At 35.4% G+C, this 15,191-nt stretch overlaps 1 protein-coding gene across 1 annotated transcript in view; it reads left to right on the top strand.

Moving 5' to 3' along the window:
- Window positions 1-15,191, top strand: part of Galntl6 (polypeptide N-acetylgalactosaminyltransferase like 6) — a 1,036,720-nt gene that overhangs the window by 345,935 nt on the left and 675,594 nt on the right. The gene's annotated exons all lie outside the window — the stretch shown is intronic.

Raw genomic sequence — 15,191 nt, 5'->3', positions numbered from 1 at the left:
AAAATTGCCGGGGAGAAAATTGGGATCTTGGGGGTGGGGTGGGAGGGGGTAAGGGGAGATGGGGAGAGATAAGGGAGAAGGGGAGGATGGGGGAAAATTCTTCCTGATTTAATGTACAAATTCACACACTGAGATTGAAATTCCTCATCACCCCATTTAGATCCACTCTCCTTACTGAAAATTTTCACTAAACAACAATAAAATCGTCATGAAGGAGTGTTAAATTTGATGTGATGATTTTCTCAACTAGCATATAAAAATGAGTTTTCTGAGTGTCTAACATGAAACACCCTTTTGCTATACTCATCTCGGTAATGAGTAGACAATTGAAATCTATTGTTTATAGCCCACAACAAGTACAAGAAGACTCACAGTCCACACAGAACTTCTGTTGCAAATATGGTGTCTTTCGCTATGTCCGCATATTGCAGCAGAATGGGAAAACCTGCTAAATCTTCTTACGGTCATTAGACCCACTCATGAGAAAGGAGCCCCCAACCCTATTTGTTAATATTATCACATTGTGTATTATACTCAAGCAAAGTAATTTCTGTTAACTTTTTGTTAAGGCCATAACATATGTATTGTTACAGTTTTGCTTATTATTTCTCTCTACTAACCTCCAGAGTTATTAAAAACCAGCCTCTTTTTATCCTTCCCATGTCAATGAGGCTATTTCATATAGATGTAATAGATAGACCTAATTTTTATCACATTCTATCGAACATCCATTATGGGTTTGTAAATGTAGGAAGAAAGCCAGGATGACAAATCTGGTGCTAGTGTTTTAGTTTTGGTTTTTGTATGGAAAAAAAATCAATATATTGTGAAAATTTCATACTTTTCCTACAAACAGATACAGTATTATATCTCATAATTTCCTCATCTTTTTAAAAAATTCTTCATTCATTTTACATACGAACCACAATTCTCCCTCCCTCCCCTACTACCTTTCCGCTATACACTTTCACATCCCACCCATTCCTCAGAGGGGGTAAGGCCTTCCATAGGGAATCAATGGAGCTTGGCATATCAAGTTGAAGAAGGACCAAGCCCTTCCCCCTGTAACAAGACTGAACAAGGTATCACACAATAAGGAATGGACTACAAAAAGCCAGTTCATGCTCTAGGGATAAAGCCAGGTCCCCCTTCTAGGGATCTCATAAACAGAATAAGCCATACAAGTATCACCACATTCAGAGGGCCTAGTTTGCTTCCATGCAGGTTTCTCAGCTATGAGTCCAGAGTACATGAGCTCCCGTTAGCTCAGATCAGCTCTGTCTGTGGGTTTCCCCATCATGATCTTGACCATGCCGGTTCTCACATACTTTCTCCTCCCTTTTTCAACTGAACTCCAGGAGGTTGGCCCAAGGTTTGTTTGTGGATCTGTTTCTGCTTCCATCACTTACTAGGTCAATTTTCTAATATGATAATTAGGGTAATCACCAATCTGATTACAGGAGGACAGTTCAGGCACCCTCTCTACTAAGAGTCTTAATGGGGGCCATGCTTCGGATTCCTGGGAATTTCCCTAGCAGCAGGTTTCCCCCTAACCTCATAATGGCTCCCTCTATCAAGATATCTCTTTTTTCTCCCACTCTTTCCCTCCCCCAACCCAATTATCTGAATACCTCATGCTTTCATCCCCCATTCTCTTGCTAGAGATTTCTGTCCCACCTGGTCCCACAGCTGTTTAGTCCCAAAGAAATACACAGAAGTCTATATTAATCTTAAACTGGTTGGCCTATTAGCTCAGGCTTCTTACTAATTAATTCTTACATCTTAAATTAGCCAATCTGCCTTGTCTATGTTAGTCATGTGGTTTGATACCTTTTATCAGTGAGGCATTCTCATCTTGCTTCCTCTGTGTCTGGGTGGTGACTGCAGACTCATTCTTTATTCTTCTTAGAATTCTCCTGTTCTGGTCATCCTGCCTATACTTCCTGCCTAGCTACTGACCAATCAGTGTTTTATTAAAATAATACACTATAAGTTTCAGGGTACAAGATCATTGTCCAACAGCATCCATCCCTTCAGTTTACCCAAAAGATCTTATCTGTTTATCCTTCCTAGAGTGATCCTTGCAGGTCCCTCTGAGGTTGCTCCTTGTTACCTAGCTTCTTTGAGGCTGTGGATGGTGGCCTGGTTATTCTTTGCTTTACATGTAATATCCACTTATGAGTAAGTATATACCATGCTCTTTTTTTTTGGGTCTGGGTTACATCACTCAGGATGATTTTTTCTAGTTCCATCCATTTGCATACAAATTTCATGATGTCATTACTTTTTCTCGATGAGTAATACTCCATTGTGTATGTCTATCATGCATAAAACTCAAATCCAAGTGGATCAAAGACCTCAACATCAATCCAGTTATAATGAACCTGATAGAAAGAAAGAAGGAAGCAGCCTTAAACTCAGTGATACAGGAGACCACTTCCTAAATATAACACCAGTATCACAGACACTGAAATCAACTATTAGTAAATGGGACCCCATAAAACTGAGAAGCTCCTGTAAGGGAAAGGACATGGTAAATAAGATAATACAGCAGCCTACTGAATGGGAGAACATCTTCAGAAAACCCACATCTGACATAGGGCTGATCTCAACAATATATAAAAACTCAAGAAACTAGACACCAAAATAACAAATAATACAATTAAAAAGTGGGGTACAGATATGGACAGAGAACTTTCAACAGAAGAATCTCAAGGGACAGGAAGACATTGAAGGAACTGTTCAAAATCCTTAGTCATCAGGTAAATGAAAATCAAAACAACTCTGAGATACCATCTTATACTTGTCAGAATGGCTAAGATTAAAAAAAAACACTGATGACAGTTATGTGTATGAGAGGGTGTATATTAAACGGAACACTCTTCCATGGCTGATGTGAGGACAATCATATACAGCCACTTTGGAAATCAGTATGGCAGCTTCTCAACAAATTCAAAATCAATCTACTTCTAGATCCAGCAATATATATTCTTGGGAATATACCCAAAGGATGCTCAATCATAGCACAAAGATACTTGTTCAACTATGTTCATATCAGCATTATTCATAATAGTCTGAACCTGAAAGCAGTCTATATGCCCCTCAACTGAAGAAGGGAAAAGAAAGTGTGGTGCATTTAACTAAATGAGACATGTTTTTATTCTCTTTGAGAAGTAAACACTAAAATTTGTGCTCTTTAACAACCTTCAAATACTTGGGATGGTAGAATGTTGTATATGAAAGAGTTAGTCCAAATTAGTATTTGAATGCTGTTTCATCACTTTGCATTCTGAAAGCATGATTTATCAGAATAAACAAGTAGGCCCTGAATATTTACTCTTATACCTTGCAGAAAAAAGGACAACACTTAGATAAAGGAAAAGCTTTTTTGCTTCCACGACTGTGCTACTGTTGAGGGAGCTGTGGGCTGCTTTCTGCTAGCTTATGCCCCAAAATAACACCACACAAATTGTATTCTTTTAAACACTACTTGGCCCATTATATCTAGCCTCTTCTTGGCTAACTCTCACACCTGGACTAGCCCATTTCTAATAATGTGTGTAGCACCCCAAGGTGCGCTTACCGGGAAGATTCTAGCCTACGTCTATCCTGGGTCAGAGCTTCATTGCGTCTGCTTCAGAGAGCAGAGCTATTGATTCTGAGTTCACTTCCTCTTCCTCCCAGCATTCTGTTCTGTTTACTCCACCCACCTATGTTCTAACCTATAAAATGGGCCAAGGCAGTTTCTTTATTAGCCAATGACCTTCCTCCATCATGCTACTTATTATAGATGTTATTCATTTAATGTGGAAATTTGTTTTATATCTAATGTGGTAACGTATTTTTCCAAATTCATCACCTGTTGGAATATTGCAAGTCAAAATGTATTTAATTCATCTTGCAGACAAGATCATGAAATACTTGCAGTAGACCACAGCTCACACAAATGATCTAACACAAAGCCCATTTTAAAATAATGTTTGAGTGTCTTGTGTAATTTGCTGTTACTTTACCTTATTTGGAAAATTATGAAAAACTCACCATAAATTAAGGACTGGCATTAGTATCAAATAACTTTCTTATTGATAACTTTTGAAATACATGAAGTAAACAAAGAAGACGCAAAGGCATCTGTGCAGTTGTCATCACCAACAGAATTAAGGGGTACTGTGAAGATCTTTATTAGTTTGTTACAGAACCAAGTGGTGATAAATCTTTCTCAAAATTCAGTGTCATTCAGTACAAAATACAAGTTCTATAAAGTACGAGACTCAATAAAATGGTGTTTTTTAAATTCAGTTTTCATTAACAACTTTAAACTGCATGCTATAATTATAATAATTGAAATTGCTTTCCTGTAAGTAAACTATTTTCAGAGTGCAGAGTAGATACCAGGAAAAGACAATGATCTATTATCTTTCGTGTCTACAATTTGTTGAACAAGAAACTCTAAATTAAGAGCTTAGAAAACAACTTCATTGGTTTTTGAAATAATTAACTCTGGAAGTCATGGTCCAAGACCCTTTTTAGATTTAGATTTAAAGTGCTTTTTCTTATACTTGTCAAGTCTTGACATTTTATCATTTTGTATTTAAGGAAGTAGAGATTATTTTCCTTCCCTGAGCATTGAAGACAAACTGTGTATTCATGTTGGATTGCAAATGGCATTAAAAATAAACTTATTTTATCCACTATATTGGTCCTTCTTGAAAAATGATTGATGTACTACATAAGAAGAGGTATCTGGCTTAAGTACAATACCCTGCATATCTTTTGAAGTGAAAGATTAATGAGAAAATATTAGTAAATATTGCTGCTCATTCCTCTAATATAGTGATTCACAACCTTTCTAATGCTCTGACCCCTTATTATATTCTTTATGTTATGGTGACCACCAATCATAAATTATTTTATTCAAAAGTATAATTTTGCTACTGTTATGAACCATAATGTGAATATCTGATAAGTAGATGGTCTTAGGCCATCCCTATGAAAGGGTCATTCAATGCTCAGGTTGAGAACCACTGTTCCAATACATGGCATTTTCTAATAGAAAGTTTGTTTACCCAATCTTATGAAAATTAAAGTTAGTTATTCCTCAGAAAACAGATATTTCTACTTTCATAATACTTTAAAGTATGAAGGAGTTTACTAAAGTTAATTTTATATGGAGAACTCTTTATATAAATATTGCATTTATATAATATGGACTATGTTTGATTTAATCACTGATAAACTCAAAGCATGAAGAATGATATTAACCACATGGGAGGTGATAAATTCATATTAGTTAAGAGAATATCTCTTATTTTGGAATGTGATGTCTCTTCTGAGGGTCAAAAGCTGTGTCTTTAGTACCAGAGCAGACATTTGGTGAATGCCACTAGACTGACAAGTTGAATGGTGGATTTTGAAATTATACCAGTATTAAAATGTTCGTAGTGGAAAAGATGAGGATAGTGGCAAATAATTAGAGCACTCCAAAGACTGAAGCAGGGGTATTGCGAATTATTAGCCAGCTTGAACTATAAAGAAAGAATCTGTACAAATATACAACCTAACCATAATTTCTTATTGGTAAAAGAGCATGACAAAGTGGTTGACTCAGGAATGATATATTTTATGTGTTATGTTGTTACAGTCCTGATAATTAAAAAGAATCAATGTTTGTTAAATTTCTGATGATTTACAATGTGTATTTTTACCACTAAGTTTCCCAAAGATGAATGCATTTTCAACACTAGCTCAGCAATTATGACAGACAAACCAGAAGAAGATATTTATGATCCTTTGAAACATGAAATTTGCATGTTTCACTTGCATTCATTCTTCCCTTCAGTCAAAAATTTAGTATCACTATAAACAATCATTATAATTCTTACAAAAACTTCTTACAAACCTGAAAGTAGAAGACATCCTTGGAGGTGGAACTGAAGTAACCTTGACATCTGGACACATCTGGCTATAGTGACGATGATAATGATGTTAGCCTTCACAACTACGGTAATCCACGACAAAGCGTATTTTAAAGTGAAATTATAGAGATGTATAAGATAATGCACACATACTGCCATTTAATCATTTCTTAGTGATAAACTAATGTCATTAGTATGGGTATCATTGAGTCTACCGTTATCATACTTTTGATTTTGCTGTACCTATTTGGAGTACTTGTGGCATACAAGTCAGAAGGGCTGACATTCCTTTCTTTCTTGGTTTCTCTGTCATAGTCACATCGACCATGGCAAAGTGTCATTGCTTTTCCTCTCTAATTCTCCTTTCATTTTTCTGTGCTGAGCTCAGATTGATAAGGAAATAGAATCACAGTTTAAGATAATGTTGATCCTAGAGAACACCCAAGATTGCTATGTTTTCCTGAAGAATTGATAGGGTGGAGTTCTAGAGGCACCACCTGATGTCTTTCTGAAGAAAAATTCAGGGGGTCGTGAAACCCAGACGTAGACCCCCAGAAAACTGCAAGTGTGTGGATCTGCCATCAAGAGGGGGACAGGTGATTCCTGAAGGTTAATATAATATGTTTTTTTTCTAAACACGATCTTTCATTGTTTTATAGTTCCTCAATTATAACCTTCATTTTCATGCTAACTTTCCTTTCTTCTTTTCTCTTTTTTTTCTGTTCTTTAAATTTTCCCTTAGGAAATATGAAGAAAACACCTTGTTGATGGGAAAAGTTCTCAGTCTTCTTGTCACCTTTGCTAAATGCTGATCTCCTCAATTTTGCTCCAAGGTACGATGCTGCAGAGAAGGCAGGCTGGGAGAACCTTCCTGATGATTAATGCCTTTCTGTTGCTAAAGACGAAAATTAAAATAATGCTAATTTTGAGAGTCAGTATCAGCACGCTCTAGCTCAGTTAACACCACTGCTAGGTCCTCAGCCCCCCTTAAACCAGGGAAGACAGTATTATGTACTTTGAGTTTCTTTCCTTTTGTATTTGTTTTTATTTACCGTCTTTTTCTTATACTACATTTCCATCCTATTCTTTCCCCCTCCTCCAACTTCTGTCGAGGTTAGTTTCCTTTTATAACCAACAATTTCAATTGGATCAATGCTCTTATTGTAAGAATGGCTTGCTATAGACCTCTCTTGTTGTTTACAGAACTCCTGTTAGTTGACATAACACTATGCTCATAATAATGGACTTAAGATTTAAAATATTATAAGGGCCATTGATGCCTTTTTCCTTTTTCTTTTTCAGCTATCTAAACATGAAGACAACTTTGGAAAATTTCACAAAAATCCCAAGAAGTCATAAAATGAGGGGTGTTCTGACTTTTGCCTGTAAAAATATAATGTTTAACTTTCTTAGAGACCATAGAAAGAATATGTGATTTAAAAAAAAATGTTACAGGATAGTTGCAGAAGGAGTAAAGAGGTATTAGAGCTTCCAAATTATGATTAATTATATTACATCCTAATAGACTCTGAAAATACAATGTTTTCATTAGTAAGACAATGTAAATATCTTAGAAGATGTTTAATAATAGCTAACCCCATAGGCTAACACATATAATAAAGGTGAAGAGCATTACATAATAAAATTTCATAAAATTTCATCCGTGTGTTTTGTGTCCCAGCCTATTTTTAAGAGAAGGAATATAAACTGGAATTATCAAGTCACTCCGTTGATGAGCCTTTAATCACAAAATCAAATCAGCACTGTTATGAATTATCATTTCTCAAAACTCAGTCTCCCGACAATTTTGGTTTTGAAAAATCTGCTCTTTCTTTGCTTCATTGTCTTTACTGGTGCTGGGTAGTTAATATTATCTCTGTAGTCACCTTAGAAGAAAACTCACTCTGTGAACTTAGGAGTTCAAAAATGAATGTAAACATAAGAGGTGTATTTGCAAGCTCAATGTCTTGGTACGCTCACTGAAGATTGCACAGGGCTGAAGATGGCACCATCCGTTTCTGAGGAAGGTTGAATAAGGGGCCACATGTGAACCCGTAACATAAATCTGAGAAGGAGTTTCAGATTGGCAATTGTCACCTTTTATATGTCCTAATGACATGATCTAGCATAACCTTCTTTAAAAACTCTTGAGTTAGTTAAAAGTTTTTCAGTCAGTATTTATACATAACCATTTATATTTTCAGTTTCCATAAAGAAATCTTGTATTATAAGAAAGAAACTGCACAGTCCAGTGCATTCCCTTCCCTAAGTTCCATCCCTAGATGTTGGCCCTGTTACAGTTGACAATAGAAGGGGTCAAGAGGGTTGATATCAGAATTTCACAACATGTCAAGGTCTATTATATTTTATGTATCCTGGAATTATCTTATCAGTGACACATTTTAGAACTTTTGCAAGATTTAAAGATCAAAGTTGGTTTTATATACTAAAAATATTTAATGCCAGATATGAACTGATCCATATATTCTATGGGTATAAAGAGAGGTGTAAAAACTCTTTGTTGATCATTCCAGATGTCCTGCAGACACCACTCTTCACTTCCAACTCAGGAAGAAAGGGAACTTTAGAACAATAACAAAAATTGTGTTTTCATTTCCATGTTCCACATAATTTAGTACCCACTAATACACAGCGTCTGAAGTTCAAGGCCACAAGTATGGTTTTGCTTGTTTGTCTCACATTGTTTCCTATTCTTTATCTAAATAATTTTACATAATAAAATTTGGAGAATGGAGAATTATGAAAATCACTGTCATGTTTTATTATTCATATGCTTTAAAGGCAGTTATAATTGGTTAAAATTCTAGTTAGTTACTTGGTCTTTATAACACTATAAATGTAAATTTCACATTTCTGAACTTTCACTCCACATCCAGTGCTTATGAAATTGTATATATAACAAATGTTGATAATCTATTTTTTCTCAATCATGATATTGTTTTTCTGTAATGTTCAATTGTCTAAGGAAAGATAAAAGATGCCTTTAATGTACAAGAAACTTAATCAGACCCAGTGTTTGAATTCATATATATATATATATATGTACATGTATATATATAGTATTTATATTAGATATCATTCTGCATATTATATGATTTATATGATCTATGTAATCTTTGTTTTTGCAATTGTACTAAAACTTGCAAAAGCCTGGAATCGTAAACAAATATTCAATAAAAGAACTGAGATGTTAATAATTGATATTAGTACATTGTTTTATGATAAACCGATGCTCCACACTTACTCTGACTCACTGTTTAACAAGCTTTTGATGTAGATACAGGCTATTTTTATTAGACTAAGTTTATGCCAGCTTACTAAAGGACAAACATGAGTTATAGAAATCCCTGTTTATAGCCTGTTGCTCTGGCTCCAGAATCCTTCCACTATATCGTTGTATCTCCCAAAGAGAAAGTAAAGTGGTTCATATGTAGCTTATTGTGAAATACGTCAATTTATTGATTGATAAACCCTATAGTATGGTTTAGAACCCATTTGTTCTTCCACATGATGTACAAATCTATATTCTTGATGTCACTACTTTTGGACTGTGATAAATAGACAAAAAAAGACTACTAACAGTAATGGCAAAGATCGTCTTCTTTTTTATTCACAAGCTGTTTTGTTTCACAGTGACAGTTCTTGGAACAACTTTTACGGCAAGGTAGTTTCCTTGGTAACAAGGTGGTCTTCAAGTATATCACTCCCTAGAACAGTCTGTCCCATTAATGTATCTTGGCCTCCCCCCATGTTTGAACTTGCTGTCTCTGGTAATACACCACCATAGGCAATACTTCACCTTTACAAGCTTTTCTTTGACCCATTCAAAAGTGTATTAATTTTGATAGATTCTGGGTTCAAGCTCTATCTATTGTGTGGTTTCTAATTGATGCATTGTTTCTCTTTTTCTTGGTATTTTGTACAGTTAATTATATGTAACAGCGTAACTATGAATAAAATGTTCACAAAGCAGAAATATCAAAGTGTTCTCCCACATAAACGGTTGACCTCCTGATGGGTTTGAAATAGATGATTCATGAAGGTACAGGGTTTTTTAGATTTATCTTACCTTCCATGGTTGTAGATAATGGATCTGCATTTCTGTAATCGTGCAGGGACACACAGGATGTGAAAAGGCAGGAGAACAGCAAGAGGACTCAAGCACTGGAGCTTGCTCTGTGAGAGGAAAGGTCAGATCGCTAATGGGGCATTTTCTGGACAGTTATGCTTTCAGAATTGTTACTTCTATACAAATGCACTCAAATTGATTTAGGCACTTTCCCCCACCATTGTGTCAGGGAGAAAGGCTACAAGAATACCCAATCGACTATTCTGTAAAACGTAGCACATGGTCTCCTAATGAGTTGAACTTCTGCTCTGATAATTGGGTCACTCTCCCTCTCGTGGGCTCTCGAGTAAGCCCAAGAATCAACCTGAGAACAAGCTATCAGTCTTTCTCTTCTACTTAGTCAGGACTGCTGGGCTGCATTTCCAACCAGTTGCATAACTGGTTGGTGAAGAAGCTGTGATGTAGATAGAAGTGGTGTTAAGACAGAAAAGTCTCAGACATCATTTATCACGGCATAGTGTCCAATGTTTCATTCCAGCGTTATACCTCCTCCATCATAAATCCTCCTTACTTTGCCAGCTAACCTTACAGGAGCACAAGCAATAGTTAAGATCACATAAGAAATGGACACAAGTGTTCAAGATGTTTGTTTTTAGGGAAAACTAATGCTGGAAACAACTTTTGACTGTGGTTATACAATAATGTCTGTGTCTGAAATGTTCAACACAATTCCCTCACCCTCCCTCCCTCCCAGCAAGATTGATTTCTGAAGCAAGTGTGTTAACCTTTATTTGTCTTTTGAGGTGTCCTTTATCATCTTAATTTAGTCATATGTTTCGAATTTATAGGTAACATTTACATTTCTAGTTTTTGATAATTTGTCTTGTGATATTAGCTTTATTTACTAATCTGCTATTAGATAAAAATATCATCTTAAATATATTCATCTACAATTTCCCTTTAGTATACTTATTACACTGATTTTAGTTTAGCAATTTATCGGGTTAGAATATTCATGCAAGATCAAACAGTAAATACTATCATTCTGCTCTTTTTTTTACAATGTTTCTCATCAAGCCAAATTCATTAGCCTATTTTTCTCACTTTATTGAGGTTTTTATTTTTGTTATTATTTCTTGAAATGAGATATTGCTATGTTTTAAGGCTTGCCTTGAACTTACTAATAGCCCAGGCTAGCCTCCAACTCTGAATCTTCCTCCCTCAGCCTTATTAGTTCTGGTATTAAAGCATGTCATCACCCTCAGCTGTATTTAGTTTTTATTTATTTTTTTAAATTCTTTTGTGGAATTTGAGGTGACACTATTCCTTGGGAAACCTGAGCAAATGTCTTGTCACTCCAGAGAGGGAACCAATGACTGATTAAAGTAACAGTAACAACAAAGCCCAACCTGATAAACCAATGCGTGACAGTGTTACATACCGGAGTACGAGTCAGAGATTACTCAGAGGAGTAGAGACAAATCAAAGACAAGTGATCACCAAAAGTTTAACCCAGGGTAAATAGAAATCCCAAAACTCAGTGCTTGAGTGAGGTTCTAAAGCTATGAGTGAAATAAAAACTGAATAATAATAATAATAATGATGATGATGATGATGATGATGATGATGATGATGATGATGATAAAGCAGAGCATTGGAAGTCTCAGGAAGATCCGAAGGTTTGTGAATCCTTTTCACTTCCCTTAATTTTTATGCAAACTCGAGAAAGGTGAATACTTAGGCATGCGGTACATTGTGGGGATTTACTGAGACTCTTGAGCTGTATACTTCCTGAATCATAAGGAGACTCCATTTAGAATTTGAGAATCTTAAGGTCTTCCCTCCACGATAGAGCGTCATTTAGGAGGAAAATGCTACATAGTAAGGTCGGTTTCTACATGTCAACGGCTAACGTCTTCCTTGATCTTTCTCTTCTTTTATGTTGAGACATGGTCCATCACTAAACCTAAAGTTTCAGATTTGAGTAACCTGTCTGGCCTGGATGATCTGAATCAATCTCACTTCTTACTCCAACACTAGGATTGCAGTAACATAGTGCCATTCCTGCCATGTTAAGTAATTCTGGGTTTAAGGACTTTGGTTAATATGTGCTTGTGACTAGCTGTCTCCACTAGCTGTCTCCATAGCCTGTTTTCTTTTTCCTTTTTTTATTTGAAATTTGTTGGAGGCTACTGTTTCACCATACGTAGAGTGGATTCATTTTAAATTTGTGATAGTCCTCCATTAGATTTTCTAGCATTCAAATTAAGGCATGAATCAGCATGTTCAGCCCCAGTTGGTTTTTATATAACTATTAATAATTAACTTCATTTTTTTAAGAGTCTAAGTATTTCCAATGTTTTTATTGGAAAAGAAAGGGACAATTTATCTTTTGGTTTACGGTTTTGTTTTGTTTTGTTTCCACAGAGAAGTCCTCTTTGGGAGCAACTTCCATCCTTGTCTGATGAAGAGTGAAGGATTTATTTTCCTTTACTGTTGTATCTTTTTAAATCTCTATTTGAATTTGTTTCTGCCTGTTTTTTAAATGCTTTGACTGTAATTTCCTCAATTCGTTCTTAATTATTTTTTTTACATATTTTACTTTTCCAAAGTCCTTTCCTAGGTTTTATATTTTCTTTCTTCCATTCCTGTTTCTAAGGAAGTGCTTTCTGTAAGGCTTTTAGGAAATTACATGTTTACTTTGCTAAACAGTCTACATGCTTTATATTGCTTTCGTGTATTCTAAAGTTTTCAATTTCTTTAGGCTTTCAAATTATACCTTACCATTTCTCTCAGAAGTCTGGCAACCCTTGGCTCCATATTCACACTCACAAACCAAATAAAGTAAATGGTGACATTCAGCACTGTGTGTAGAGAGCTAGCTGGTGAGAGGAACTCATAGGTACTAGGTGTATGACAGGATCTAGTGCCGCATCTCTTCATTGTGGTTCTAATGCTTCAGGCAGGATTTTCCATAATTTTGGTCCTATGATGTTAACCTTGAGCTGACAGCATTCTGAAAGTACAGCAGGAAAGGGTAGCTATGTTAGTAATGGTTTGCAGATAGGCTGACATGGAACCTAATTTTTCAGTAAATCAAGACCTCCACCCAAGAAGAAATTTTGTCATTCAAACTCGCATCATCTATGGAGAGGGAATAGATTGGGTGAAACTCAGAAATCACTTTGCTTCACTTGGAGATAGAAATCAGGTTGAACTGCCTTGTACAAATGAAGTCAATCGTTTAGTCACTTTAGCTTCACTCTCAGAAATAACTGGTGCCTCTTGTTCTTAGGTGTCATTGAAATTTTGTCCTCAAATTCTTAGGCTGCCTTACAAGATATACTATTGGTTTTACTGAACATGTTGGTCTCTTTCCTGTCCTTTCTTTTGTGGAGAAACTAAAGATCAACTTTGTGTTCAATATACCTGAACTAAGAGTTACAATGGGGTCTCTACCATAAATATGTGAAAACTGGGAAAGCAGCATTCTAAGTCAACAGACAGAGTTTGTTTCACAAGATTATTCCAAGTGTCATCTCAAATGTGTTCATTTGCATGCTGTGTTTAAAAGTAGCAGTACCTATATGAATAGAGCCTTTTAAATTGACTGATATAAATCACAGGATTATACTTTATGTTCAGTTCCTTATAATTTCCCATTAGATTTTGCTAGTGTGCTACCGTAATTTTAAATGGTTGTTATCGACCCTCATATAGTTCCCCCCTCTACTTCATTATTAATTTTTTCCTAAATTCATTCTTTTCATCTTCATTCCTCTTAATATTTTGTGTGTAGTCATCATTATCTTTCTTTTGTGTTATCTTTCCTGTTTACTACTGCAGTGACCTACACTTTTACAAAAATCTGAACTATGTAAGTTTGTCATCTAAATAAGAAGACCTTTTGTCTGACTTAAACGCACTGTTCCTTTTTAAACATTATATCTTATTTCTAGCCTTTCAAAGCATTGCATTATTCTGTAAGCTATAAAGGTAAAGCAATGGTAAATAAATAAGTACAATGGAAATGACATCTAAAATTAAGAGATAAGATATTCTGTTTGCCTTGGAAATACTCTTAGGGAAAATATATAATTGAATTTACACATCTCTCAACAAATTGACATTTTCTACATTGCACAATTTGCTTCTTTATGTAATGTATGAGTTATTATGTGACTATTATGGGAAGCACGATTACTAAAAACTCAGAGAGAGAAAGTGGGGTTGAATCTGCAGACCTGAAAAGCAAACCAGTCAATCACTGGCTCTTACCTCAATATCAATCTGAAATGGTAATCCTGCCTCCAGGAATCTAAGAATTAGACTGAGAGCTGTGTCCTCCTGTTTTATAGTCTTTTCTAGGGCTGGAATTAAAGCTTTATTTATTAAAATACAAGTAAAATGCCACTAAAACTATGATTGTGAAAATAAATTTCTTTTATAATAATTTTAGTTTCTTATTCTAAACAACTATGGATATAATTTAGGAAATAAAGTTATTTCAGCAATATAAGCAGGGAAAATTTCCAAGTTGACATCACAACACATTGGATTTGGGGTTCCCATTTGAACCTTCATTGTAAACACAAACTCTACTTTATCAGAAATGAGATAAAATCCAGTACTTTGCTGTCAATGAAGGCCACAATGCCAGTCTTCAGAGAGTGGATTCAAACATTGGTGTGGGCACACAACGTTGTTATAGTTCTCTTGGCTTCAGTATGATTTCCAGGAAAATGGGGATTTGTCACTCGAGATATTTGTAAGTGTACATGCAAAGAATTTAGTATAGTACTGATCTCATAGTGAGCATTCAATGAACAGTTGCTAATATTATTAGAAAGCTATTCAATTACTTTTGACTAAAACAATTAAACTTTATCAATCACAAACAAAATTAATTAAGCAGATCAATTGAACAAAAGAAAACACCTAGGGAGGATAAGCTGTACTCAACACAGTCTCTAGATCAAATAAAATGTTTAATAATATGTGGTTGTACTTGGGACTTTTCTCACTCTAAATGTTAAAACAGGGGGTTCAGAATGTGGATTTTTTCCAGTCAGTAACAATAGTTTTCATCTCAAATATTCAGAGAAGCCATTTAATTAAAAAAATATTCTTGCCGGGCGGTGGTGGCGCACGCCTTTAATCCCAGCACTCGGGAGGCAGAGGCAGGC

This window comes from Microtus ochrogaster, unplaced genomic scaffold (assembly GCF_000317375.1).
Source record: "Microtus ochrogaster isolate Prairie Vole_2 unplaced genomic scaffold, MicOch1.0 UNK28, whole genome shotgun sequence".
In the NCBI taxonomy this organism is placed as follows: Eukaryota; Metazoa; Chordata; class Mammalia; order Rodentia; family Cricetidae; genus Microtus; species Microtus ochrogaster.
Note: the sequence above shows the minus strand (reverse complement) of the source record. Positions and strands in the feature narration are given on the sequence as shown.